Raw genomic sequence first — 27,334 nt, 5'->3', positions numbered from 1 at the left:
AACCTTTTGCAGCATATTAATTGCACAGGAAAACACACAGCAGCACAGAAATAGTGCAGCACTCCCCAGTGGCAATGAAAAGAACAGCTGTAGCACAAGATTTCTGCTTTAGTCGTTAACTTCTTTCTTCATTCTTGCAAGGCAATGGGGAAATGGCTGTGCATGAAGGAAAAGAAGAGACTGCCTTCACATCCAGCTCCTCGTCCCACCCCAAATGGGCAATAACAACAAAGCACTGGTCTTGGACTGCTCCAGAGCACAGAGCTGCCTTTTGCTACAGATGTAGCAAAACGATACCAACTGACCAGAACAAATTTATTGTCAAGATTCACAATTACTTGTGTGGATGAAAAAAAAAAAGTAGAATATGGTGAAAGTAAAAGGAAAACAATTAGAATGAAAAAATAAAGGATTAGGTATGAATGCCTAAACTAGAAGGAAGATATTACAGAGGAAAGGACACCCGTAAAGACTGATTCAAGTGATGCGATATAAACTTACAGTCGTGATTGCCCAAAGTAAGTATCTGTTGGGGTCTTCTGTGCAAGACAGGCTTAGCACAAGTCAGCTGCTCTACACACAATCTTTTCAAGCAGTTTACATCTCTTCATCTTAGGGACATTGTAAAGGAGCAGGAAAGGCAATGGATTAACAACCCAATGTACCCTGCAGATAAGCAGGAGAATGTTACCCCCATCAAGCACCTTTCTCAGGCCTTCTTAAGCAGGAATCCTCACGGCACCTTGCTCGGAAGTAAAGATCACTGCACTCTCTTCAGTCTCAGGGGAGTCCTGGGAGCAAGCAGCTCCCATCTACCTCCAGAGCTCCTTTTGGACCTCTCATTCACAAGAACTACTCTCTTCGGCAAGACACCTATCATTTACATAACTTGGCTCTGAATGCTGCATCAGGAACACTCCTGTGTGCTTATGTTCCACTCCCTATATTTCCTCACCCTTACATTCCACCCAGACATGAAGCACAATTTATCTTCCCACCAAAGGAGGAAGGGACCCCAGGCAGCCTGTTTATACTCAGCACTAATTCACAACCTCGCACAGTATAAAAAGGGAAAACTTCCAAGGAAAGGTCAATATGGGCATGTTCACGATGTAGCCAGCAGTGTCCCCCAACTTGTGCTTGGACTGCAGAAAGAGGAAGCCTGTGGGCCACCGTATGCTTCGACAGCACCAGGCTACAGTCCCTCTTGCAACTTCTCCAGAAGCTCTTGCTAAGGTTCTGGCTGCACTTCTCTCCACTTCCTTCTTTTTTTTTCTTTTTTTTTCCTTTTAATTTATTTTGCACCCCAATGCAATTAAGTTGCAGTAAACGCTTCATTCTCTGTCTTGTCCTTCTGCCTTGGCCAATAACAGCTTGATGGAAAAGAATTTAGTGTCTGGGAGTCCTACTTTCACTCCCTTGTCCTCCGACCAGAGCACTATTTGAGTGTCCACCAGCTCCTCAAGCATCTTCAGAGAGCTGGCACTTGTCCCCAGTAAGGAACATCAACACGAACACCTTCAATTCCTTAATAATTTTGATTCAATTTTTTTTTTTTTAATGGCTGTATGGTGTGGAAGACAAACACCTCATAAAGAAATAAGTATTATATTTAAAGCCCTTCTGACAGACCAATTTATTTACAACATGATACAGTTCCATCACACACAAACTCTGAAACCACTTAGTTTCTCAAAGTCCAGTTAAGAACTTTGAACATCAGTGTTAAGAACTGGACTAAATTTACACCTTGTTCTGAACTGGGTTGTTATTAATTCATTTGGAACTAACGTCGATCCAGCTCCCAGGGAAGCTTATCTTCCTACACTGGAGGCAGAGAGGAGAAAGTTACCTTTCTTGGGACAGAGCTGGGAATTAATATACTTGGTTTTTTGTACCACTTCCAGATTAATTTAATTAATCTCCACCCTCCAACAATAAGAAGTTATCAACAGAAGAGAAGTTCACAGGAAAGAGTAAGATTAAGACACGGAGATCCATGAGAAGAAAAAAAAAAAAAACACACACAACAAAACAGAAAACATTAAGAAATACGGAAATGCAAGACGCCTACAAAATGTTATAAGAAGTAATGTTTATGAGGTAAGTAAAGGAAAAATAAAGTTACTAAAAAGACAGACGTATCAGAGAGCTGAGATTTCACATATACAGTGCTAAACTATTTTTTTATTAACATTCATAACTGGTATACAAATGGCCATGAAGCATTCATAACTATAAATACTATATAGCAAAAGCTGCAGCTCACTTAAAAAATTCTCATCAGGCTTTAATTTGATAACATCTGTTCTCATTTAAAATGGGAAATGGAAAAAGGGGATTGCATACATAGGTGAAAACAGGAGTTTGAAATGCTGACAAGTCAGACCAGAACCTGAGATAGTTCTTTTCCTCACACATGCACACGCTACTTGAGAAAAAAACCAGACTGATGAGCTCTTGCTTTCCCCAGAGAAGGTTTATCCTAAGACGACACCAGCATTTTGGGATTGAATCCTGAAGTTAGTCTGAACTGCTGTTCAGTTTACAGTCTTAGAAAGAATGGCTTGAACACTTTCATTTTAGCTGAAAAATAATTCAGATGATCATAGAATCATAGAATCATTAAGGTTGGAAAAGACCTCTAAGATCATCAAGTCCAACCATCAACCCATCACCACCATGTCTACTAAATCATATCCCGAAGTACCACATCTACACGTTTTTTGAACACCTCCAGGGATGGGGACTCAACCACCTCCCTCGGCAGCCTGTACCAATGCCTGACCACTCTTTCAGTAAAAAAATTTTTCCTAATATCCAATCTAAACCTCCCCTGACGCAACTTGAGGCCATTGCCTCTCATCCTATTGCTAGTTACATGGCAGAAGAGACCAACACCTGCCTCACTACAACTTCCTTTCAGGTAGTTGCAGAGAGCAATAAGGTTCCCCCTTAGCCTCCTCTTCTCCAGGCTAAACAGCCCCAGCTCCCTCAATTGCTCCTCATAAGACTTGTTCTCATCAGCCTCGTTGCCCTTCTCTGGACATGCTCAAGCACCTCAATGTCCTTCTTTTAGGGAAAATGTCCTTCTTCTAGCCAGAAAATGTAAGTTGTCTGTGCAACTATAAATGCTCTTCCACTTACTCCAATTTAATTGCATGCTCATCTACTGCACTTCTGAGAGATGCTCGCCTGCTTTAATGGAGAGGAGAGACTGTTTTCATGGGATGAATCGGGCTGCACAGAGCAGGGCTGTGGAGACAGCTATCCTGTCTCGTTTGTATCAGCGTCACCCCAATGAAGGGGAAATGTTGAAACACTTAGGTAATTCAAATGCTACTCAAGGGAATTAGATATGACCCCTGAATTTTCTACACAGTTCCAAGGTGATACTCACATAGTTGCTTACTTCTCTAAATAAAATGGCACATCCTTCTCTACGAAGTGTCTGCATTTAGTTGCAAATGAAGATACAGTGTCAGAACTCCCTGAACTGGACATACTCCTACGTATTTAGCCATCCCTAATACATCTCTTGTCCATGTATTGGTCCATTTCCCCCCCCAAAACCATGTAAGCTTTTAGTGAATGCAGTATCATTTGGGAAAATGCATGGGTTTACTACTGACAGCATTAACAGACATCCCCATCTGTTTTGTACCTGGCCTCCTTTAATGACCCAAATCAGTGACAAATTGATCCCAATCATCCTGCTATACTATTCACAACTTTGTAGACCTCTATTATGTGTCCCCATGCAATTTGTCTCAAATTTGAAGAGTCCCAGATTATTCAGTCAATCTCACATAGTAGCTATTCCCTTTTCCTTGATTATCCTTCTCATCCTTCTCTGAAGTTCTTTCTAGCTATGCTACACTCTTTGAAGATAAAGACAGCTGAGCTGGCATACAGTAATCAAGATGTGGGTGAGTTATAATTTATACAACAGCATAATATCATTATCTAACAGAACTTCCTTTACTGTTCTTAACACTTCATTTGCTTTTTTTTGACCATGACTAGGCTCCAAGCTGACATTTTTATGAATCACATGATCTTGCTGCAGAGTGCCAATGACAAGCTCCGAGTCCATCATTCTGTGTGTGAAATTCGGATTTTATGCAGCGTGCACTATTTATCTCTTTATCTGCCCTAAAACATTGTCTGCCATTTTATTGCCCGGTTACTCACGTCTGGTGATACTGCGATGGTCCTTCTGCAGGTCCTCACAATCACATACTGTCCTTGCTATTCCAAAGTAGCTTTCACCTGCAAACTTCCATCTTCTCATTGTTCTCTGGCCCCCACCCTGGTCCCTTATGAACATGTTGAAAAGCACACATCTTTATAGCATGCCCCTGATGATGACTTCTGGGCATATTGACAATTTATTCCTACCTTCTCTTTTTCCTCTTAGATAATTATCTATCTCTGGAAGTATCTTTCCTCCTACAGAATGGCAGCTTAGCTTCACTACAAGCTTTTGCAGAGCGACCTGGTCAAAAGCCTTCTGGAAACCTAACTAGCCTGTATCAATCCGATCACCCTTATCTACATGCTTTCTGACTCTTTAAAGGGCTCCAAGGTTGAAAATAAAGTGTACAGCACACAACATACAGCAAAAAAAGAAAAAGAAAACCCTAGTTGTTTTGTGTCAGGCATTGCAAAATGGCACACTCTTTGTGTTCACATCCCAGCTCTAAAATGCAGACTATGACAAACACTCTTCACCTAATATTACTTCAGAAATAAAAGTTTGTGAACAACAACAGAAAAGGTATTATTACAGCACAGACCCCCAAAGGGATTTAGCTGCTGAAGTTTAACACTTAAGAAATACTCAAACCTTCCCATTCCTACACAGCCCTAACATTGCATGCTGTAATCACCATGAAACACTAAGCCTGCACTTGCAGGAACGCGTCTTTAGGACTGGCCTCACCGAATTTTTGAGGTTTTAACTCTTGGCAGGATCCAAAAATTTAGGTAACCTCATTTTTAGCTCATCTGAGGCACTGATCCAAATAAACATTCCCAAAGCATACAAAGTCAATTAAGTACAAAAGGTAGTCAGGAAATAGAGAGAAAAACTCTGTAGCCCACAGCCTAGCCCTTGAACATAATTTTCCTTAGATTTTGTAAAAGCTGTTTTCTTGTGAACTATACACCACTTGTCACAAAGCAGGGTATTTCAGTATAGTCCAAGACTATCCTTGTCCTTCCTTGGCTTCACCAGTCCAACTGCTCGTGGCACTGAAGAACATGAGAATCTCCCACAGTTTTGATGGCAGTCTTCTCAGACTATCATATACTTGAAGCTAACAAGCATACATCAGTTAGATAAAAGCGAGTATTGAAAGGCTCAGAAATGTAGTGTTTCATTGACTATTTTTTCCTGCTAGTCTGTAATACAAATTTTGAGAGAGAGCTGAAAAGGAATTTGACATGGAAACAAGAAGAAAAAAACATAAATAAAAATGTTATTTTTTCCACACATTCAACTTGCACATTCCAACATTTCCAAGCATTCAAATCGTGACACATTTTTCTTCAGCTATAGGAGGGCTTCTACTAGACCTATAAATAGATCAGTTCCAATACTTGGTGGAAAGGTGTATTAGAGAGCTGTAAGTAAACAGAAGGTATTAGGTCTGTGATAGACTGCAGCATTAAAAAAAAAAGAGACCTAGTGATTCTCATCTAGAGTCCAGAACTGCCGCAAACTTTGTGCCCTTTCCTGACTGTTCCAATACGCATAATCCTGTGCATTTTGATCTATTTTTGGCACCTCCCACATAATTTCTATTCAACTTGTAAATAAAACAAATGAAGAAATTACTTCGAACCAAAAGAAGCAGTGGAGTTAATATTAATTAACCTCACAAGAGATAAAGCCTTAAATTATTTCGTAAGAATATAAACAGAAAACAATTTATTTTTTCTACTTCATACACAACTCCACTGATTCTTTTTAATTTTTGTAAAAGCATAGCAGGGTGACTCCAGATATACTAGAACCAAATACTTACACTAGAATTGCTTAAGATTAAATCACACATAGAAGCAAGTCTGGTTCATAGTAAAACAACTTTCTGCAGATGAAAAGCCATGAACAGCAAGACCAGTTATATATAAGACAAATCATTAATGAATCCTATTCACTCACAAGCTTCTAATTCTAGTCGAGGTTTCTGCAGTGTTAAAGGTATTTTAATACAGTAAAGCAAAGTTCTTAAGTACCAAGAAACTAAGAAATTAATATAAACATGAAAATAGTATCACGTTATCACGTTACAAAAGAAATACTTAATGAAAGCTAGCTGAAAACAAGAAGGGACAGCTAAACAAATTTTTACCTAACATCTAAAAATTTTGTTGACATAATAAAAAGCATTTCCCTTGTGAAAGTTATAGATAATTTTGCTGAACTAATTTAGAAATCATGAAAACATAATTACTTCCACTTCAATGCTTAAGTAATGCTGCGAGGCAGCCTTTGCTGCTGACAGGGCCCAGGAGAATTTCCAGCACAGCAAATCAAACACTTGGGTAAAAACTTTGGGATCTTAATTCTGTCAAGTCAGCTAACAGCCTATTACTTCATTTTTCCTTCAATAACACCCCTCCTGAGAATGAAACTCAAAGGAGTTAAGGCTGTCTTTTTGCTAGGATCCTTACCAGCAGAGCTGCTCAGCTCACAGATTCTTCGACTGTCTCGGCATCACCCACAGGGAACCTGGACATACCCACCTCCACTCATCCCCAGACTCGCTTGAAGGTCCACTCAGCATGGGGAAGTCTGTACTCCCGCGATTCATCTCAGTTCACCCTCTCTGGTGAGGAACCACCCAGAAAACATGCCTACCGAGGGTCCCAAAGGGTAATCCTTCAAATAATGTATGAGTTGTAAATGAGCTACCTCCACTGTCAATCCCAGAAAAAAAGAAAAACAAACAAACCAACAAACCCCTCCCCCAAACCTACAACCCAACCAAAACCAAAAACCAAACCCATCCTTAAAATTGTCTCTCTACATGTAAACAAAAACTGCAGGTGAATTGTAGCTGAGCTACACAATTTCAACATGAGGAGAGTTAGTAAGAATATTTTACCTCCACAAACAACACATATGCTGCAGGAAAACACATAATTAAGATGAAGCATAAAAAACCTTTGAAAGGGCCTGTATGACACAGTTATCCGATGCAGGAGAAGACAAGAGACTAGACCTACTGACCCTGGAGACCCCTGTGTTAGAGTTAGGAACACCAGGGAAAAAAACCCACATCCTCCCACTTACCTGCAATCACTTCTCTTAAGTTGCCTATACCAAATATTTCTAGGCTCATGCCTAGAAAATGTCTGGATGAAGCACCACACACAGATGAGGTACAGCTGCTTTCGCTTTGGCATAGCAATAGTTCACCATCTGGGAATACTTACAGCCTTAGAAAAACCCACCCTGCTCTTGACTGACTCAAGAACGTGAAAAAAAACCATGCTTACACAGTCTGTAAACAGAAGATTGTCAATAAACCAAAACATTTGTTTAAGGGCGAAAATTTTTAATGGCTGAGATTTTAAAATAATAATACTACATGCACAAAGGCATGACTTTTAACCCTGGGAAACAAAAACCTTTGATAGCATTGTAAATCACAACATTTAAAGCCTAAGCCCAGGACAGTAGCAATAAGAGAAACAAGCTAAGAATCAATATGAAGTACTTAATACTGTGCTTATTTCTGTGATAGACCAAAACCTTACTTTACAGTAGGACAGAAGCAGTCCTTCTGAACACGGGTAGCTACTAGAAAACACAGCAGTAGAAGTTTGGCATGATGCTGCTGTACTTTTCTAAACCTAGAGCCGAGGTCAGTCCTTTTTGCCTTTCAGCGGCCCTCAGGAATTCCCTACACTGTGGGTTTTTTGGGTTGTTTATTTTTTAAATGCTCTGTCTCAAACCATGAATATTCCCACCAAATTACTGATACATTTGAACACACTCAGTAATCATGAAGATGATCCCTAACAGTAGTATCTGCAAGAATATTATAGAGATAAATAAAACTCAATTTCCCAACCACAGGTTCTCTTCCATATTCAATTTAAAAAAAAAAAAAAAAAAACAAAAACAAAAAACAAACATACAAACAAAAAACCCCAACTTCATAGAATTAATCTATAAAGAACTGCAAAAAACAAGCCAGACAGAATGAAACCAGCAGAGAAAATTCATAGGTTTATGTTGCATCCTACATATTACTTTCTACAACAATTTTTTCCAGTCCACATCAGAGAAAAATATCTAAAATTGCTTATTTTCAGAACAGCAGCCAAAACAATTTGAAACACCTATGCAGAGAATCAAATCCATACCCATGCATTTGTTTGCTCCAGACAAAGATGCTGTTCAAAACCACTTTAATTCCACCAGTCAAGGTGCTGGCAGATACCTTGCTTCCTCTCCTCTCCCATTTCTTTTCTGCTCCTCCCTAATAAAACTCCCATGAGCTATAACTGAAGCTACCACCCTCTGCCACGTCTCCCAAAAGCGTTCATACTCAGCCTGCTTAAAGAAGAGCAGAATTCAGTGGCCAAAGACATCCATTTGTCCTAAATTACAACAGTTGCTAGCGTCGGGAAGAAAGCAAACACCAAAAAAAGATAAAACTCTGCAGTATCTCCTACTCTGTGTCACAACGCACCGAATCTGGAATAAAGCCAACACATCTTAACTCAGGAAGGCTAGGACAAAATGCACTCTAATACAAGTGGAGAGCAGTTTAACAGATACAGTTTAAGAGCTATTTAATAAATACAGATCAAATACTGCCAAGGGAAAAAAAAAATAAAAAAGAAAAGAAATGGCAACTCACTCAAACCAATGGACAGGTTATGTGACGCAGTACCGTGGAGATATCAATTGTATAAACAGCTACCTACACTGACACTGAAACTACCACTGCTTGTGTAGGAAATTACATGTTCTCCCCAAAATGTACTTCAGGATGCAATAGCAATAGTTCTATTCACAAATATAATCTTATTTTATCCTCTTTATTTTTGCATTAATCACAACACAATGGTGCTGGACAAACACAGAAGATGACAGCCATCTGTACCAACAGCTTATGTCTAAAGACACAGGAGGTATGACGTTAAAACATTTTCTTGCTCTCAGACTTGTCTTGCATAATATCCAACTAAGCTGAACTGAATATGGCACAGTTGAATCTGGCAAGGAACGTCAAGGGCAACAAGAAGGACTTCTGTAAGTCTGCAAATAGCAAAAGAAGGATAGGGAAAATGTTGGCCTGCTGCTGAGCAGGGGAAGGGCCCTGGTGATATAGGACACGGAAAAGGCTGAGGTACTGATTGCCTTTGTCATCTCAGTCTTTTCTAGGAAGATCGACCTTCTGAAACCCAAGGACCCAGTGACCAAGAGGAAAGCGTGGACCAAGGAAGACATGCCTGAGAAACAGCATATGTTGGAAACCATCCAGATGTAAAGTAGCTTGGCAGAAAAGGATTCAGGGGTCCTGGTGGACACTAAGTTGAACGTGAGCCAGAAATGTGCCCCTGTGGCAAAGGAGGTTAATGGTATCCTAGGCTGCATAAGTTGAAGTGTTGCCATGGTGTTGAGGGAGGTGATCCTTCCCCTCTGCTCAGCACTGGTGAGGCCATACCTGGAGAGCTGGATTCACTTCTGGCCTCCTAAATACAAAGGAGGCATGGACATACTGGAGAGAAATTCCAATGAAAGGCGACAAAACTGATGAAGAGAATGGAACACCCCTCACGTGACAAAAGGCTGAGAGAGGTGGGACTGGTCAGTCTGGAAAAGAGAAGGCTTGGGGGGAATCTCATCTATGTGTATAAATACCTGAAGAGAAGATGCAAAGAGAACAGAACCAGGCTCCTTTCAGTGGTGCCCAGTGACAGGACCAGAGGCAACGGGCACAAGCTAAAACACAGTAAGTGCCCTCCAAACATCAGGGAACGCCTTATTATTGTGAGGGTGAACAAGCACTGGCCCAGGTTGCACAGGGATGTTGTGGAGTCCCCATCCTTGGAGATATTCAGAAGGTGTGCAGACTGAGTTGTAGGCAACTGGCTCTAGGTGACCCTGCTTGAGCAGGGGGGTTGGACCAGATGACCCTCAGAGATGCCTTCCAACCTCAACCAGTCTGTGATATTGTGAAACTGCTGAGCCCCAAAATAATTTTATTTTACTGATATTAAATAGAAGGGCTAGTGTTCAGTGTTGACCATAGTTCTTCCAGACATTCACTGTAGTTTGAATTGCATACATCCCCTTTCTCTTTAGAAAATGTGAATTGAAAATTTTCATGTATGCATTTTACAAATATTAATAACTGCTAGATGTATTTTGCTAGAACACCAGCCCCTAACTAACATCTGCTTGTTTAGAATGATTCCTGCCTACAAATCATTCGTGGGATGATGGGAGCACCATTTTTGTAAATCACCTGGACTACCTAACTCAGAAAAGCTTGCTATCCCCTTTCACTAGAACCTAGTAAAAACATAATATAATCTATCAAGTCCACGGAGAAGGAGATATGCTTTCAAGGGACAATCCAGTATATCTCAACCAATCTTGCCCTCCCCACTGCACTTGTAGGGTGAGCTCACAGAGACTTGGTTGCCAAACACTGACATCCAAATAGCCATAATAAGGAAGGTTTTTAAAACCCAAAACCTCTTGTGTGAATTCCCACTTGTTTCCATGTGAGAATTTAGGCCAAAATTATCATGCTGCCCTGGATTATGGAGTGGACTGGTACGGTAACTCCTAAATTATCTTGTACGTTTTTTTTGATACTGTATTCCTTGGTTTTTGCACCTCAAAGCTTTTCTGCAATTTGGTTTAATGAAATGGACGTTTAAGAGAGCAGTTGCTACTGCCTTTTCTGTGATGATGATTTGTTTATCAGTAATGGCTACAGACCCAAGAAAGCCATATATATATATATATATACACACACACATATATATATATATATGTGAAGGATAATCACAAGACCATAATTTACAGGTGGAACAATTACATGGAGAAGGTAGCACACGCAAGTTCTCTAGAAGCACATTACAACAAAAAAATCAAGTATGAAATGGCTTTTGTCACAGTGAAGCAACAGTATGCAAGCTAAATTCTATTAACCATGCCCACATTGCTCCATAGTAGTTTTGCACATATCAGTTTAACAGGCAACACCTTTACTTTAGCATAAGTAGCTTAATTCCCACACAGGGTTAGGACAGAAGAACAACCCCAAGCCATGCCTAATAACTGGTTCATCTCCTTTTTTTTCTGTTCCTACCACAAATGAAAGTAACAAATTGCTCACGGTTGGCAAAGTGACAGTAAAGACTATCAAATTCACATTTGTGAATGGAAAAGCAAAAGAACAAGGTGGTTCTCAAGAGCATTATGCACTGAAAATATGAGAACCTGAAGAAGAAAGAGTTTAAACCAACTTATGCTTCCGTCTGCATAAACTACTCTCCCTTTAAAAAAAAAAAAAAAAAATCAGAATACATCACCATAGACACACAATGGTATCCACAGTTTTTTTCTCTTTAAATGAAAGATGTTTGTGTGAAGCAAAAAAAACCCCAATGAAACAAAACAAAACAAACAAACAAACAACAACAAAAAAACACAACCAAACAGAAAAACAAGAGAAAAACAGAATCACTAATTGAATCTTTCAAAGTATATTAACTGTCATCCTCATACATGTCATGTCTAGGGTCTACACTTCGGACCAAGTTTGGGCAATTGTGCCTTCAGCAAGACTACTTAGATAGACTGCAAAGAAAAGGACCTTGAAAAGGCCTCTAGATATACTAGAGATACCAGATACACCAGACCTTCAGATACTCAGACTCTATTTCAACAAGTCCCTCCGAAACTTCTCTTCGTACTTCTGAAAACTAGGCTAGTAATGTTGAAACCATTTAAACTGTCACTGTTACTTGTTTACGTGCAATATCACATGCCTTGGTTAATGAAACCAGACAAGTCAGATTAATTTCCTAATTTCCCAGTTTAAGCAGAAACTTGCATTTGAGATTGTGACAGTGAAATATTTCTTTTTCAAAGTACTTCTACAATAGAAATGGCTAGTAAAGATGATGAAGCACCAAAAGTAATGGCTGTGCAATCTATCTGTGAAATCAATAAGATAAACATCAGTCAGGAATGATACAGATCTAGTTTACCCCACCACTGGTCAAGGCCAATATGTTACATTAACTCAGAAGAGATTTTCCAGATATATTTGTCTGGGATATTTTTAGAGCTTTCAGGCATTACAGCATTAATAATAAAAGCATTAAACCCAGAATCTTTGTACTTTCTTCCATTTATTTGGAGCAGAAAGCTACAGCTATTCACCTTATATTCTCAGTTTGCAGGGAGATGTATGAACGAGCTAGATGCTACTAAGGAGCTGAACAAATGAAACTGGATCAGAGCGGAGCCGACAAGTTACTGACAAGTCAAGTCAGGCACATCACGGGAATATAAAAATCAACAAGACAGAGACTTGGGGGCAAAGAACCTCCTGTGTCCTCCTTAAAGCCTTTACCCTTAATATACCTACTAAAATCGTATTAGTCCTTTTCCCTTCTACCTTCCCCCTATTGATCAATCTGCAAAGACATCTGCTACATCGACTGGCCTTCGAGCAAACAAACTACAATGAAAAGTCAAACAAAGGAATGATGAATCCTAAATTCAAGACAAAAGGGTGTCTCCATTCTGACACAAATCTATTTTCATTTTTTAAGTGTTGAAGATTAATACTAAGCAGACATTCATTGCTTCTTCTATAGGTGTTTCAGCCATTTTGATTACCAAAACAAGTAACGCTTATGGTCTCCGATACTGCGCATAAATTTTTCTCCACGGAAAGAGGAAGGCAAAAATACTCATTACCAGAATGAATACTGTCTCTTGAAAGACAGAAATAACCGAGAACCATTCATACTCACATCCTTCGAACTTTTTCAGAATAAAGCATCAACCTTTTTTTTTTTTTAAATTATTCAGAAAAATAGCTATGAAGTGTCAAGCAATTACTATTCTTAAAACAGTTTAGGTTTTATAACTAGCAGAACAAACCTTCTATGATAACTTCTTTTAAATTGAGACATACATTTTTAACATTCCTATAAAACCATTTTCTAACACATTATTAAATGGTAGAAAAAGATTGCATAGATGAATACTAACCTTTCACCTCATAAAATTACAATTTTTATCTACAGTAAGCAGATAAGAGAGAAGGATGTCCTTACTAGTAACCTTCTTAAGATAAACTTGAATCCCAAAACAAACACATTTCACAATCTCTGCTCTCAAGGTTCATCGTTCATTATTGTAAGCCACTGTAAGTTATTAAAGAATGTGCCACTGGCAATTATAAGAAAGACAAAACCTGTATCTAAGCTGCCCTTCTTTCCAACAGGGGGGCAGGGGCACTGTCCCACCAGTGGATCCAGTTATATCTGTATCACAGCATGTTGCATTATGTTCATCATGGCACTTCTCAGTTACACGGTATTTTATAAAAGATGGCAAAGGCAGTTCTTAAGTAGGAGTAAATTAGGGATTGCAATTGAAATGGTGATTCTCTCCCCACCAGATCCAGGCTTCTGCAGTCACAGGCAATTACCATCACATCCAGTTCACAAAAGTTTGCAGATCATATGTTATGCTCACCACAGGCCACAAGAAATTCCAAACATTAAAACCTAACTTGAACAATCACAGACAAAGCACAGGCAAGAGGCAAGAGTACATGGCTCCACCACAACAGATACCGAAGGCAGTGCCAGTGTCTCTGCAATAAATTCTCTGCTGTTTCCTACTGGAAAATCCATGTAAATTCAAAGTAGTGAAGATTGCCACATAATACAAGTTTAACTTTACACTCACACTTAAATACACATGCAAAAAATATTTATTTTCCCAATTCTGAAGAGCAGCTACAAAAATTACCCCAAATTCATCTCTGTATGAAAAACTACAGGCCTTCATTTGCTTATAGAATTTCTTCTGAATATTAAGTCTCACAAAACTTTTAAATAAAGTCACAAGCCTAAACTGAAAAGTAGCACAAGGTATATATACACAGCATCTGTATGCTACAAGAGAACAAGGCATCTGATTACAGCACGGCAAAACATTCCTGCATTTAGTCATTGTAATATAGATGTATGCATGCATGTGCTTACATGTGCTTATACGCACACTGAATTTGGACAAGGTATTGATCCCACACAGTGAACCCGGTGTTGTGTCCTAGCACATATTAACTACGTTTATCCAAAGAATGCTGCTAAACTGTCAGACCGTTGTATGCCATTTTTGGGTAGCAACATTTTCAGATATTCTCTTATATATTCACTCTTATATAAAACACGCTATTTGGAGCAAGTAATTTGGTTTGCACAAAAGTCTTTTGTGAAGGTGTCAAAGTGAAGCTTTCTCTAATGGCTGGAGTGATCCACATGGAAGTATCAGATTCCTGTCTCCTCTCACTCAATTACAGCAGACCGAGTTCTTTCCCACCTAACTCTAAGCTCTCCTCCCCACACTTCCGGGCAGTTTTGGATTAATGGCAATTGATTGCATGTTTTTATACCTGCACCTGACCTACACCACTGAGTGAGCTTTTCCACTTCACAAACGAACCTCTCACTTAACTCAAAGGTACACTGCATAATATTCTACCAAAATAAACACAGAGATCCTAAAATAACTTTCAAAGCATGCTTCATGTTAATAGAACCATTAATAGCACCTCAATATTTTTTCCCCAAAGTCAGACATCCCAACAGCCTTCGTAGGAAATAAAAATACCAGAATATCAAGGAAAAACTTAATGTGCCACTTTCTCCTTATGCAAACTTCATTTCCCCTAATTTTTCCTTTCCTCATCACAATGTTCCCTTCTATCAGACATTCCTTGACAGCTTTGTGTTTTTCAGACTCTCTCTTCATGTGCCTTTACTTGCTGCCTCACCCATCTTGTCCTCCTTGCTCCTTCCCAAGAGAGTGCACTCAGTTTGCCCATCTGAAAACAAGGCTCCCTCCAACTACAGCTCCATCTTCCTTAACTCTCTCTTTGTCTCTTTTCAATGAAGTTGTCTCCACAGGCATAATTTCACTATTCCGTTTCTTTGGTTGATCTTCCCCAGCAAAACTACCATCACCAAATTCTGTGCCCCAACAAAGCTAAGATTCATTTCCACCCTCATCTGACAAGTTGTCTTACTGTCCTCTCTTCAAAAACTGAGTGCATGTGCCTTCCATAGCACTGTTTTCTGTTGCGTCTTCTCTTGGGATGTCACCTGAGGTTTCTCTTGTTCCTGTAGCACTGGGGCTTTACAGGAGCTTTACTAAGCCTTTGTTGGTCTCATTTTTTCCTTTCTCTCTTTTTTTTCATTCCCTTTCTCCCCTTGACAGGGGGTGCTTGTTATTTTGCCTCAATCGAGAGAAGACAATGGAGAGCCTAGAAATTAAGTTAATTTTCTGTTTTGGTATTAACTTCTGCAACTGCACAAGCTCCTGAAGCATTTAAGTGGGAACGAATTTCTTGTCATAATCTGTGAGGTGGAGTGCAGCACTAGCAGAGCTGAAGACGGAGCACCTTCCAGGAGACACGAACAACCTGGACAGCTGCAGCTCGACTTGCTTCTTTTAACACCCCTTGCATTGCCTGCCTCTGACGGACTGTACTGACATGGCAACAAATCCCAGAAGTAAGTACAGAAAGTAGTAACTCTTTGTCAGTACACACTGACTGAAAAGCCATTTGCTACCTAAAAGTGGCAAGCTAGTCATAGGGCAGAGCTCCATCAGAGCGATGTGCTCCATCAGTTGGCCCACACTGCTAAGAACAGCCAACAAAACAAGCACAGCGACTGTTACAGTAATGACACCATCAGGTACTAAAATAGTTATAAACAAATATATTTCTACTTCTTTTTAAATATAAAACTAAAATGGCAGCCAAACTTGCAATAAGCAAGCTTTTTCCCTCTTGGGCAGCTGAGTGAAAGGCCAGTGCATGGATAAAATAAATGGGACAATGAGACTGGAAACCCAAGAATCAAGGCATCACAAGACAACAAAGACACCAAAGAAAGGTGCAGTTAGCACTAATCCCAAACTCCATATGATTACTTTGTCACATCTGGTGAGGTCCACTACTATCAAAAATGACTATCGCCAAATATGGTGGAAGAAAAACACACACACAATGTCCCCAGATCACATTGCAGGTAGAGTCTAAGATTTTACTTAGCTTCCAAAACACCCATTAATACAGCAGCCGGTACCTAAAGAATTTCAGGAAGACAACAGCCACAGATTTCACCAGTTATTTGTACTGTTCACGTTCTTCGGAGTCTTTTGCAATAACCTGTCTCTGCTTAGCTTGGAAATTGGAGCACAATACATCCTTTTGCTGCTGCTTCATTAACACTTTCTCAACTGATAGTACTTTTGTAAATTATTCTGCCCATTTCCATTTCACTCACAGATGTAAACTGAATGTGCCCCCCCCCATACACTCTTTATACTGTATATAAGAAAGGCAAATTCTGGTCTCACTTGATATGTATGAACAGTCCAGGAGGATAAAACTTAACATATCAGAGTAACCTGAAAAAACAATTTGATAAACACGACTTCCCTTTGCTTCCAGGTACTTCAGCCACGTGTTTTGGAGGACCCTCCCTCCTTGCAGCTGCAGACCAGATATGCCAATCTCGTTACCCAAACCTCAGCCCAAGGTTTTGAGGCTTTCCGGTTACATCCCCCAGCTCTTTGGATTCCAGAGCTTCCAAACAGATCTTATCTCCCCAAGGTGTTTATACAGAACCAACAATTATATTCTCTCAGCAGAGTGTGTCAACCCCGTTCTTGCAAGCACCATCCTGTCACAATCCAGAGCTTGAGATGCGCCAGTTGCAGAAGGCCAATAAAAGTCTCCATTATTGGAAACCAGATACCCGAACACACACACACTTGCATGCAAAATGTGCTCTCTCCTGCAGTGCACTTTTTCCTCAGCTATCCTGACCTGAAATGACAACTGTTAAATTTTGTGTTTAATCACTCAGTCAGGTAAGTTAGATTTTTGGCTATGGATACATAACAAATAATATGAAGAGTAACCAAATATTTACAAAGTATTAAATAAGAATCTCCTGGGAGATTTAAGAAAACTGGTGTGATTAGATCTGTCTCATGGTGGTGTAATGCTCCAGAGAGTTTTGGTCAGTCATGTGTCAGCTAAAGCAGCAAGACTTTATTACTTCTGAAAAGCAATCTGGAACTGTAAGCCTGAACAGTAAATTTAGCTCGTTGCCCAGATTTACTTTAGACCTCAACTCCTGACATTTGAGCACAGAAGCTCTACTCAGATTTAGTTCCTTTAAAACAAACACCACAGAAAATCTACCCTTTTTAATTTATTTCATAACATTTGCTAAAATTACTTTTGTACACTTTGCTTAGAGAATCATAAATATTCATTCAACAACTTTTATGGCCAGCTCCTTTACAGGCGGTAAAGAGAAAACGTTTCATTAACTAAGACTAACACACCATAATACTACAAAATATTCAAAGATCACCTTAACTTTATCAGCATTTGCTGACAGCTACAAGCCAGCAATATTCCAGAGGATGGTTTCTCCTCTGTAATTTGAATGGGAAATAACCAGTATACCTTGGCAAAGCTGACTTACATTTTGATCACAGCAAACAGTGATAGGACAGGGCTATTCAAAGAATTTCTATTCCTCTCCCTTACAGTGATTACTGTTTAATAATGGCAAACACGACAAACTGAGTAACAGTCATTTTGTCCTTTGGCACATCCAGGTATCCTTGGCTTAAATTTAGTCAATCCTGCGCACAAAAACAAAGTCAAACATCACAGTCCTGACAAAAGTAAGTGATGAATAAGGACAATACAAACTAAAAGAAGAAAAAAACTGCATGATCCATCTCTGTGCTGTAAACAAATCTTTGGATGTGAAAAAATTCAAGGTATTTGTAGAACAATAAATTTAGTGGATGTCAGAATACGTAGGCAACTCAGGTGCCATTCGTCTTGTGCCTGAAAGATATGGAGAGCGAACCCTTACCAACAGGCATGACTTCTTTTCCTCCTTCCTCTTTATCTTTTACTCCCTTACTGTAAGTTGCTGAATGCCTCAATTCTTAATCCAGAATGCACCTCTGAGAAAAAATGCTTTCATTGTAAGCTCAGCAATTTATTAGGTACATGTCCAGGTCTTAACACACACGCGCGCATGTGCACACTGAGTTTTTTTCGCCTTATTGTCTTATTGCCGCTCTCTGGCAACACAGAAGATTTCAAGACACTGTAAAGACAGCTTCAGGAAAGAAATCTGTTTGTTCTAAAAACTTCATCCACACACTATGTGAAGGTCCAGAGGAGAACAGAAAGCATACTGTTCTCATCACAGTTAATTTTCTGAATATAAGGAAACATTAACAGGTGGTATATAACACTCAAGTACAACTTCTTTATAACGGCACACTTTAGAAATGTCTGATTTCAACCTACAAAACGCTTTGTATCTTGTATCCAAAGGAACCTTTTGGTGAGCACCAGAAGGTAAGACTGAGGTACACACTTAATGCCAAAACGTCATTAAGAAGCTCCAGGGCTTTAAAGCACACTCCTACAAACCGCAAAACCCAGAGATTTACCAGCATCTCTCACTATGCCTCAAATACCATCCTGCCAATATTATCAGTTAAGGAAATACAAAAATATATAAGCTGGACATCTGTTAAAAGGCTATTTTTGATCCTTATGGAAGAAGCTAACTAAACATATACCAGGTACCAAAACCAGACAATTAGTGACGTAGAACAGTTATTTCACTGTAATGGAAATACATAAGAAATACAAAAAGAGCTGCTTTGCAATTACTAAACATTTTAATGTAAAAAGTGGAAAACCCAGAAGTACTATTAAAGGGAACGTTCCTAACACAGACACAGCATGCTTATTTCCATGCAGCTCTTCTTCAGCAGACCACTGTGCCTCTATGTGATTAAGTTACTATAGCATCTCCTGCTTTCATCAGTTTACAGAGGTCTAATCTAAACCATTACACCAACTGACATGCAAAAACCAGCTCATCCATTCTGAAGACACTCTTTGAGGTGCTTCCTCCAGTGCATCCTCAAACACAGGCTCTTAAACCTCCGTACATCAAAAACTGCAAATATTTACTGTGTAGTCTCAGTTGTTCCACTTTTATTTAGTTTCAAACCCTTCTTCTACTCAGTGAAGAGAGAAGCAGCTAAGCAAAAGATAAATCAGGAAAAAAAAAAAAAATCAGGGCTTAGGGTTTTTGGAGAGCTTTGGTTTTTTTCCCCCCTATTTTCCAGCAGTGCTTTTACTGAAAAAAGCTTGGATAAAAAACTGTCACTGCAGCAATAGTTCTTAAAATTGATGCAATGTGAAACCAAGCTCACAGCAGTTAGTTGAAATTAAGTTTCTTAGTGCACATGGCCTGAGGAAAGTGAAAATAAAAAAGAAATGAAATACTACACTTATAGAGATTTTCATGTCATCTCTAAAAACTAACCATTGAAGAGTGTATTACAATACTTACATGCAAGTAAGTCTATTACTCATATGTCAGGCAAGAGTAGCTAGACAAGCAACATGCTGTGCTTTATACAACATGCAAAAGTTGAGAAAACGAGTTTTAGTAGCCCTGTTTATAATAAGGACTACCACCGCAGATCAATACAAATGATTTTACATGTAAACTAAACTACACGAAAGTAATGACTACAATACTAATAGACAGATTTACAATGTTCTTTTAAAATTTCAACCAGATCTAACATGCTCAAGAATTAATCTCTCTTCTACTGAATTTGCACAGTCCTTAATTTGTTGTCTCTTTTGACTTAGCTGCCTGTTCAACCAGTAAGAGTAAAGTGAAAAAAAAACACCTAGGCCATTAATGAATTGTTTTGTCAATAAAGCGAGGTCAGGTCACTTGACAATTTCTTATTATTGACAAAGCAAAGGGTAGTGTCCCTTTTCAAATGTTAGTGGCCAAACCAGTTGTAGTAAGTCACTCCATGAGAAAGACATTCCATAAAAACAGAAAAGCAACCATTATTTTCAAGATGATGTCTTCATACGCAAGTTTGCTCAACTGATCAAGTCAAAGTGCACAGAGAGACTTACATCTTTTGAAAAGAAAAAAGCTTACTTCCCAAAACTATCTTTTTCTTCCCCCTCCCCTCCAAAGTTTCCCTGACCATCTCCTCTCTCTCTTCCCCTTTCTGCAAAGGATAAAGTATCTTCTGCTATCCTCTGAAAAGATCTTCAAGGATAGTAATTTGATTCCTTCAATGTAAAGTGTTCCACTTCATTCATGAAAAGCCATGAGACTTCTATCCAAGGCTACTGATTTATTTTTCAGATATGTGAAAGCTTCTTACATAGACAATCTCTTCATTTGTAAGACAGTACAGTAAAAAAAAAGCCAGAAGCTGAAAGCGTCCCACAGCTGGCAGCAAAAGTCTGGAATAGAAATTAATATTACTTAAAGCCAAAATAAACCACTATTCTTCAGTCACATGCTTATCTGAAAATAACTGCTTTAATGTGCCTTTAATTCACTGAGGCTGAAGCCTGTGTTTAAAAGTTAAGCATCTTTGCTGAAAAACAGCATGAAATTCTGCTTCTTAACTACTATACAATATTTCCTCCTTGGGAGGTGGGGAAGTCTTGTAACTCATCGTTTGCAGTCGTCCCTGCCAGCAAAGCATATGCTTTGTCTAGTCTAACCAGTAAGACCAATTTACTTTAAAGTCACTCCTCAAAGACACATGTTGTTAAACACTCCCCTGAAACAAAGAGCCTCCAGTGTTTACTGGGCAAAGTTCTACATGACTGAGCAACCAATTCACTAAGCGAATTCAGCAAATCCAGCAATCACATACACCTCCAAGAACAAAGCACTTAATCCACTTTAAAAAGACAAAATAAAACATATGCAAAACAAAAAGCCATGCGTACACGGTATGTCCAAGCAACAGGCAAGCGTTTCTTGGCCATTTCCCTGTGCTATTCATAAAAGCATCTTGCTAAGCATTAACAAACTTGTACAACTACAGCAAAGTCTCAAGGATTTGAAGCAATTTTTTCCCTTCTGCATCGCCTGTTGTAAATCACCTGTTGACATGACACAAGGATGCCCATGTTCTGCACTTCTTTCTCAGTGTTGCAGAGTCACACACCTCCTAGGACCCTTTGCCTTGTCCTGGATATATCTGCTACCACCACTGGTTTGTTTTCTAGTCCTACTTTCCACTACATGTCTCTGCACATACAGGACCTCTCACTTCTCTTTTCTACTTGTTCTGATTTTGCATTTATTTTCCACGCTCACATTCACCGAACGTGATAATGCTTCTTATGACAGGTCTGAACTCTTGACTTTCTCAGACAGATAGGGAGCAGTTTCCCAGGCTAAGGCTTGAAAATGCAGCCTCGTACACCACTGCTGATAAGACAGGGCAGGACTTGCTAAAGGAGCAGGTTTGCTGCTTTGCCCACAGACATGGAGAACATACGGGATTTGTGCTTGGAAGCATGAGATTCGTTGTATTCTGGACCATGAAGCCTTCCTTGCTCCTTTATTAATCGTAACTCACTCTAGTTCTGAATTACAAGTTACAGAAAGACTGTATCATCTCAACTATTCCACCTAAAAGTCATTTAAAAGAAAAGCGAGATATGTAACACACTTACTGAAGAAACCTATTATCTCACATATATATAAATTCTTAGGAATGCACTTAAGTCTTGTTATGACAAATGAGCAGTTCTTAACAAAATATATCAGTCTGTGTTTCAAAAATAAGCATTCCACTACAGACAACAAAATACACTTTCTTCGGCCAGATCTAGCATGTTTTGCCAACTTGAGACAAATATACTGAACTTAGCTGTGACACTAACTTAATACTGACTTTTTAAAACTCTCTTATGTACAGATCAAAAAAAAAATGAAACTGGGATAAAGAGGAAGTGGTCATATGGTGCTACCGTAGCAGCAAAGTGTCCAACAAGTGCCAAATTTCTCCCATTTAAAATAAAAACTGACCTGCCAGAAGTATTGGGTTAGGGACTACTATGAGTAGAATTTTGTTTAGTCTGAAAAGATTTACAGAACTTCACAATAATCACCACAAAAGTAGTTTAAAAAAACTGCTAGAATAGGTGAAAAATGGAAAGCAATCACATTGATGTAAAGCTTTTCAAAAGTAGAGTCCAAGTAAAAATCTTTAAATAAATTCATGCTTGATGCACCAAATCACCTATGTTACCAGAAATACATAATTCTTGAAAATAAAGAGTATTATTATCATAAAAGAATTCACAAGGCCTGTGTCTAAGAGAGCAATTATTTTATCTGGTAACATTTAGCTATAAGTGATATAGTTCTTACAGTGCTATAAATATACATATGCATATTAATGATCACATTATCAGTTAAGTGACTGAAGTCTGTTCAGTTGTTGGTTTTGATCTTCGTTTTAAATCTCAGAATCACATTCTTTAAAGAATAGTCCATCATATGTCTGAAGTACCCCCTACACAGAATTATTCCTCCTCCTCTAAGAAGGTTCAACGTGTATGCTTCAGAATACATTGCTAGCAAACAAATCAGTGTTTATTTTACTGGCATCCTTTTGTTTGTTTCAGTCTTCACAATATCAGGCTGCTCATATTTCTGTAATGCTTCTTTTGATTCATGTCATTTACTTTGCATATTTTCACTTTGTAAATAAGTTGCTTGCTGCTATCACAACATGCCGGCTACGAATCAATAAAATATAAATCTATTTTATACAAATCAAAGAGCCATCACATGTCAATGACTGCCAAGAGCGCTGCCTAGCATTTCCGTTTTCAGCCCACCCAAAGACCACACACAGCTTAGACTCTGCAGCCTCATACAGTGCTCAATTCAAACATGTTTGTTGTAAGCTACTACTTTTTAGAAGACACCTCTTTTTCAATTTTTCACATTCCACAAAGAATTTTTTTTTTTTTTTTGCCTTATGTTCCTCATGCCTGACTATTTTCCAACCCTCCATGCAAGTGAGGAAGTCATTCACTCCTCCTTACTTGAAAGCTGCATTGAAAGGTCCAAGTCCTTCCCCTGCAGGTAGGAGCAGCTGGGTTTGTCCAGGTGTTGAGAGATAGCTGTTGCTTTTACAGTCCCAGCTGTGCTTAGGAAACATGTCCCAGAGTGGTGTACTGCATCTGTACAGTCAGGATGATGTGCAAAGTGCTGACTGGGAAACTAATAAAGTTAAACATTGCAAATGTTGGCATGAATGTAACACAAGTGTAGAACTGAATCATTCTGATGCTAACACTGTCCTATAAAGAAATGAATTATATTATTTATGTAGGTAATAATTTCATAAAGATTTGCTCCACTACTTCCAACTATAAAACCCTGTATGAGCCTCCCTTTTGCAGTTCACTCAAAACTGAGCAGCCAAAATTTTCTGCAGCTCTTGTGTGACTCCAGTAGCAATCCATGAGGGTCCATACATGAAAAGCTAGGGCAGTACAAAGAATTATCATTCCACCTACCCATGAAAGGGCGTAAGAGTGAAAACATGCCCTTCTAAAGGCTTCCAAATCATAGCTGCTTTTAAATATCCAAGACTTTCCTTAATCAAGAAAGTTCTACAAGAACACAGTACTTCCAGGATTACCATTTCCTATGTCACTGCCTCCTCCCATTAAAAAAAACCCTCAGGTAAATGAAGGTGCTGTAAGTAGACTTGTTTCTATAGATTCATAGAATAATTTAGGTTGGAATGGACCTCTGGAGATCATCTAGTCCAACCACCCACTCAAAGCAAGCCATCTTCAAAGTTAAGGCCATGAGCAAACTGATTATGCAATCATGTTTGGGAAGATATTCCATGGCCGATTCAAGCCGCTCACTCCAGTGCTTAACTACCTAGTTTTCCTTACATCCAATCAGAAACTTGTAACTGCTGCCTCTTATCCTTTCACCATGCATCTCTCTGAAAAATACACATCCATCTTCTCTTTATCATCCTCTAGGCAGTAGATTCAAGGTCAACACTAGGAACTTTAGATACTTCCATCTATTTGGCTTGCAGCTTGCTTTTCCATATACTATAAAGTATACTATATATCTATATGCTTATCCACATACACTGTGGGAAAGCCAGTCACAGAAAGAGGAGGAGAGGGTCAGAACCCAATTCCATCCACAAGAACAAGGAACCTGTCATCCAAAGATTTCTGATTATTAGGAGAAGAGATCCCAAGCTCTACTAAATTTTAAATAACATTTGCCCTTTTAAGCAGCAGTTCAGTTGGTTCCATTTTCTAGCTGAGATGAATATTTCCGTAGCCAGAAAATGCTGTCAACAAAATGGCAGTGAGAAAAGCCGATGATACTTGTACTTTCTTTTTTACTTCTCAGTACGATTATTTATGGGACATTAAATGATGGTAAGCACCATTGTATCGCCTTCCCTTTCAGGGTCAAAGATGGTTAAAACAGAAGACCAAAAACTACAGTCCTCAAGATGACATCTTCTTTCATGTACTAAAGAAAAAGTTAGGAAGAGAGGACGACACTCAGCAACATGGATAGCATTTGATATCTGAAGACCCCTTTAGATTACAACTTATTCTGAAGTAAGTGGAATAGGCTGAGAGGACACAACTTTGCCTTTCCTCTACACGGCTTAAAACCAAAAAAGTACTCTAAACAGCTCTCATTTGTAGCATGTGAATACTATGGCATTGATCTCTCTTGCCTCTGTAAGAAAGTCAGGTTTATATAAGATAGGACCCTATTACATACTTTCCAAAGCAGAAGTTCCAAATTGTATTTTGACGCAAAATAACAGTTTCATTGTCAAGATGTGAGCTCCAAAATTAAATACAATTCTAAAATTGCTCTTCGCACTTTGAAGAACATTACTTTTATTCATAAAACTATGAGTCAATCAACTGTTGATGTTATCAAATATAAAACAGACAAAAAAAACTTGACTGAAATTGTTCCATATTTTAGCTGACTACACCAAAAAGGTATTTATAGGAGACTTTACCTGATGTACCACAAACTGTAAGAAAAATACTCTTTTCTCTAGTTGTTATGACACATACAATTCATAAAACCATATATTCACCATATTTCCTGCACTTCAAGGATCTATCCTGAAAGTTTGTGGAGTTGTTTTCATTTGTTCAGTTGCCTTTTTTTTTTAAACCACAGTTTACATAGCTGTATGGCAGGCACCATTTCAGAATAGTAAAAAAATGATGCTATTAGAACTATTCCCATAATGCTTTCTGCTTCTTTCTTTATGTATTATTCCTCTCTTAGCAATTCCTAATGCTCTATTTTTCTTCATGATTACCTTTTTGAGAAATAAGATTTCACAGCACTATCCACAATGACTCCAGCATCTCTTTCCTCCTGGCAACAGTTTCTTTGCCATCATCCATGATCATCATGAGATACAAATTATTAATCATTAGAATCCCCTCTCAAACCCATCATCTATTCTGTAATATTTTTATTATTAAGTTTATCTGGCTCACTCTCATCCTGCAAGAGACTCTTTTGCATATCTTTGTAGACAATTTTAGTTTTGACTATCCAAAATAATTTTGAATGATCTGAAAAACGTTACCACTTGCCTAACCATCCATTTTCTAATTCATTTGTGAAGATGCTGAACTGCACAGCTTCCAGAAGAGATCTTTTCAAAACTCCAATATCAGCTTTTCTATCACCTTCTCAACCTACAAACACAAATTTTACTCCTACTCATAATTTCCTATTTTAAAGGCAACTGACCTTTAAGTTGTCTTTTTGACAATATTTCACAAGCAAATTTAAGTCTTGGCAAAGAACCTTTAGTCAAAACTTCTCAGGTCAAATCTCCGAAAATATCAACTGAATCATCCTTACACATTTCCTCACACAACTCGTTTCTAGGAACTCACGGACCTAGGAGGAATAACTTATTTCCATGAAGTGGATAAAGATTTCGGTATACTCCATTTTGGTATACTTAACTCATGTCTTGGCTATTTGTACTGGCTTTGATGAGGATGGAGTTAATTTTCTTCACAGAAATTTTGGATTTGTAACCAAAACAGTGTTGATAATAGAGGGATGTTTCAGTTATTGCCGAGCAGCGCTTGCCCAGCATCAAGGCTTTTTCTGTTTCTCGTGCTGCCTCCCAGCCAGTAGCCTGGGGGTGGGCAAGAGGCAGGGAGGGGGCACAACCTGGACAACTGACCCCAGCTGACCAAAGGGCTATCCCATGTCATATGACATCGTGCTCAGCAACAAAGTTTGAGGGAAAGGAGGAGGAAGGAAAAAAAAAAAGAAAAGGGGGGAGAGTTTTTATTTTAATTTCAGTCATTAATGTTTTGGGCCTGGTGTGTTACTGTGTTATGGTCCCACTTTTTTATTACTTTCATTAAAACATGACTTGCATTGTTTAAAAGATGTCCTCTTCCTTATAATAGTCACCTTTGCCCTGGTCTTAAAATCACAACAGCTTTTGGTTTTAGTGGCGCTGGGATCTTCTTGGTCCTCTAATATTTATTATTCCTGACCCTCTTACACAGCAGAGCTGTCCCATGTTACCTGCAACTGCTTCAACCTTTCAGCTGTTTCTTTGAACGTATTTTTTTGTTTGCTGTAGAAAGGTTTCACTCCTGTGAGACTGCTCCTATGGAATGCAGCAGGATGACTCCTAAGGAATAGGTATAGAGAAAATCATAATTTGAATTTTCCTCTGCTAGATGGAGTTTTCTCTTTGGTAGGTTTCCCAACCACTGATAGAAGTGAAACCTTACTCTCCACATTGCACCTTAATATATTACCCACCAACAAGAATTACTGCCTTAGTATATCCCATTAACAGTAACCATCCTGGCCAAGCTGGGAATACAGTCCTGGGATAACATTTCTCCTTATCAGGTTTACAATATCTTACACTATTCGAGGGGACTTCTCAAAAAAAAAAAAAAAAAAAAAAAAAAAAAATCTCAATTTTAATGTTTTTATTTGGCTGACTCAATTTTTTAAGAGTCTGATGCTGCTCTGTCAACAAATTGGTGCACCACCCCTGCACCCTTCAGTGAGTTATTTGCTTACAAGCAAAAGATTCTTCCGATATCTC

At 38.8% G+C, this 27,334-nt stretch overlaps 1 protein-coding gene across 8 annotated transcripts in view; it reads right to left on the bottom strand.

The window, feature by feature from the left end:
• PTPRK (protein tyrosine phosphatase receptor type K) overlaps positions 1-27,334 on the bottom strand; it is a 326,159-nt gene that overhangs the window by 222,955 nt on the left and 75,870 nt on the right. The gene's annotated exons all lie outside the window — the stretch shown is intronic.

This window comes from Opisthocomus hoazin, chromosome 2 (assembly GCF_030867145.1).
Source record: "Opisthocomus hoazin isolate bOpiHoa1 chromosome 2, bOpiHoa1.hap1, whole genome shotgun sequence".
NCBI classification, from domain to species: domain Eukaryota; kingdom Metazoa; phylum Chordata; class Aves; order Opisthocomiformes; family Opisthocomidae; genus Opisthocomus; species Opisthocomus hoazin.
This window is presented reverse-complemented; position numbering and strand designations above follow the sequence as displayed.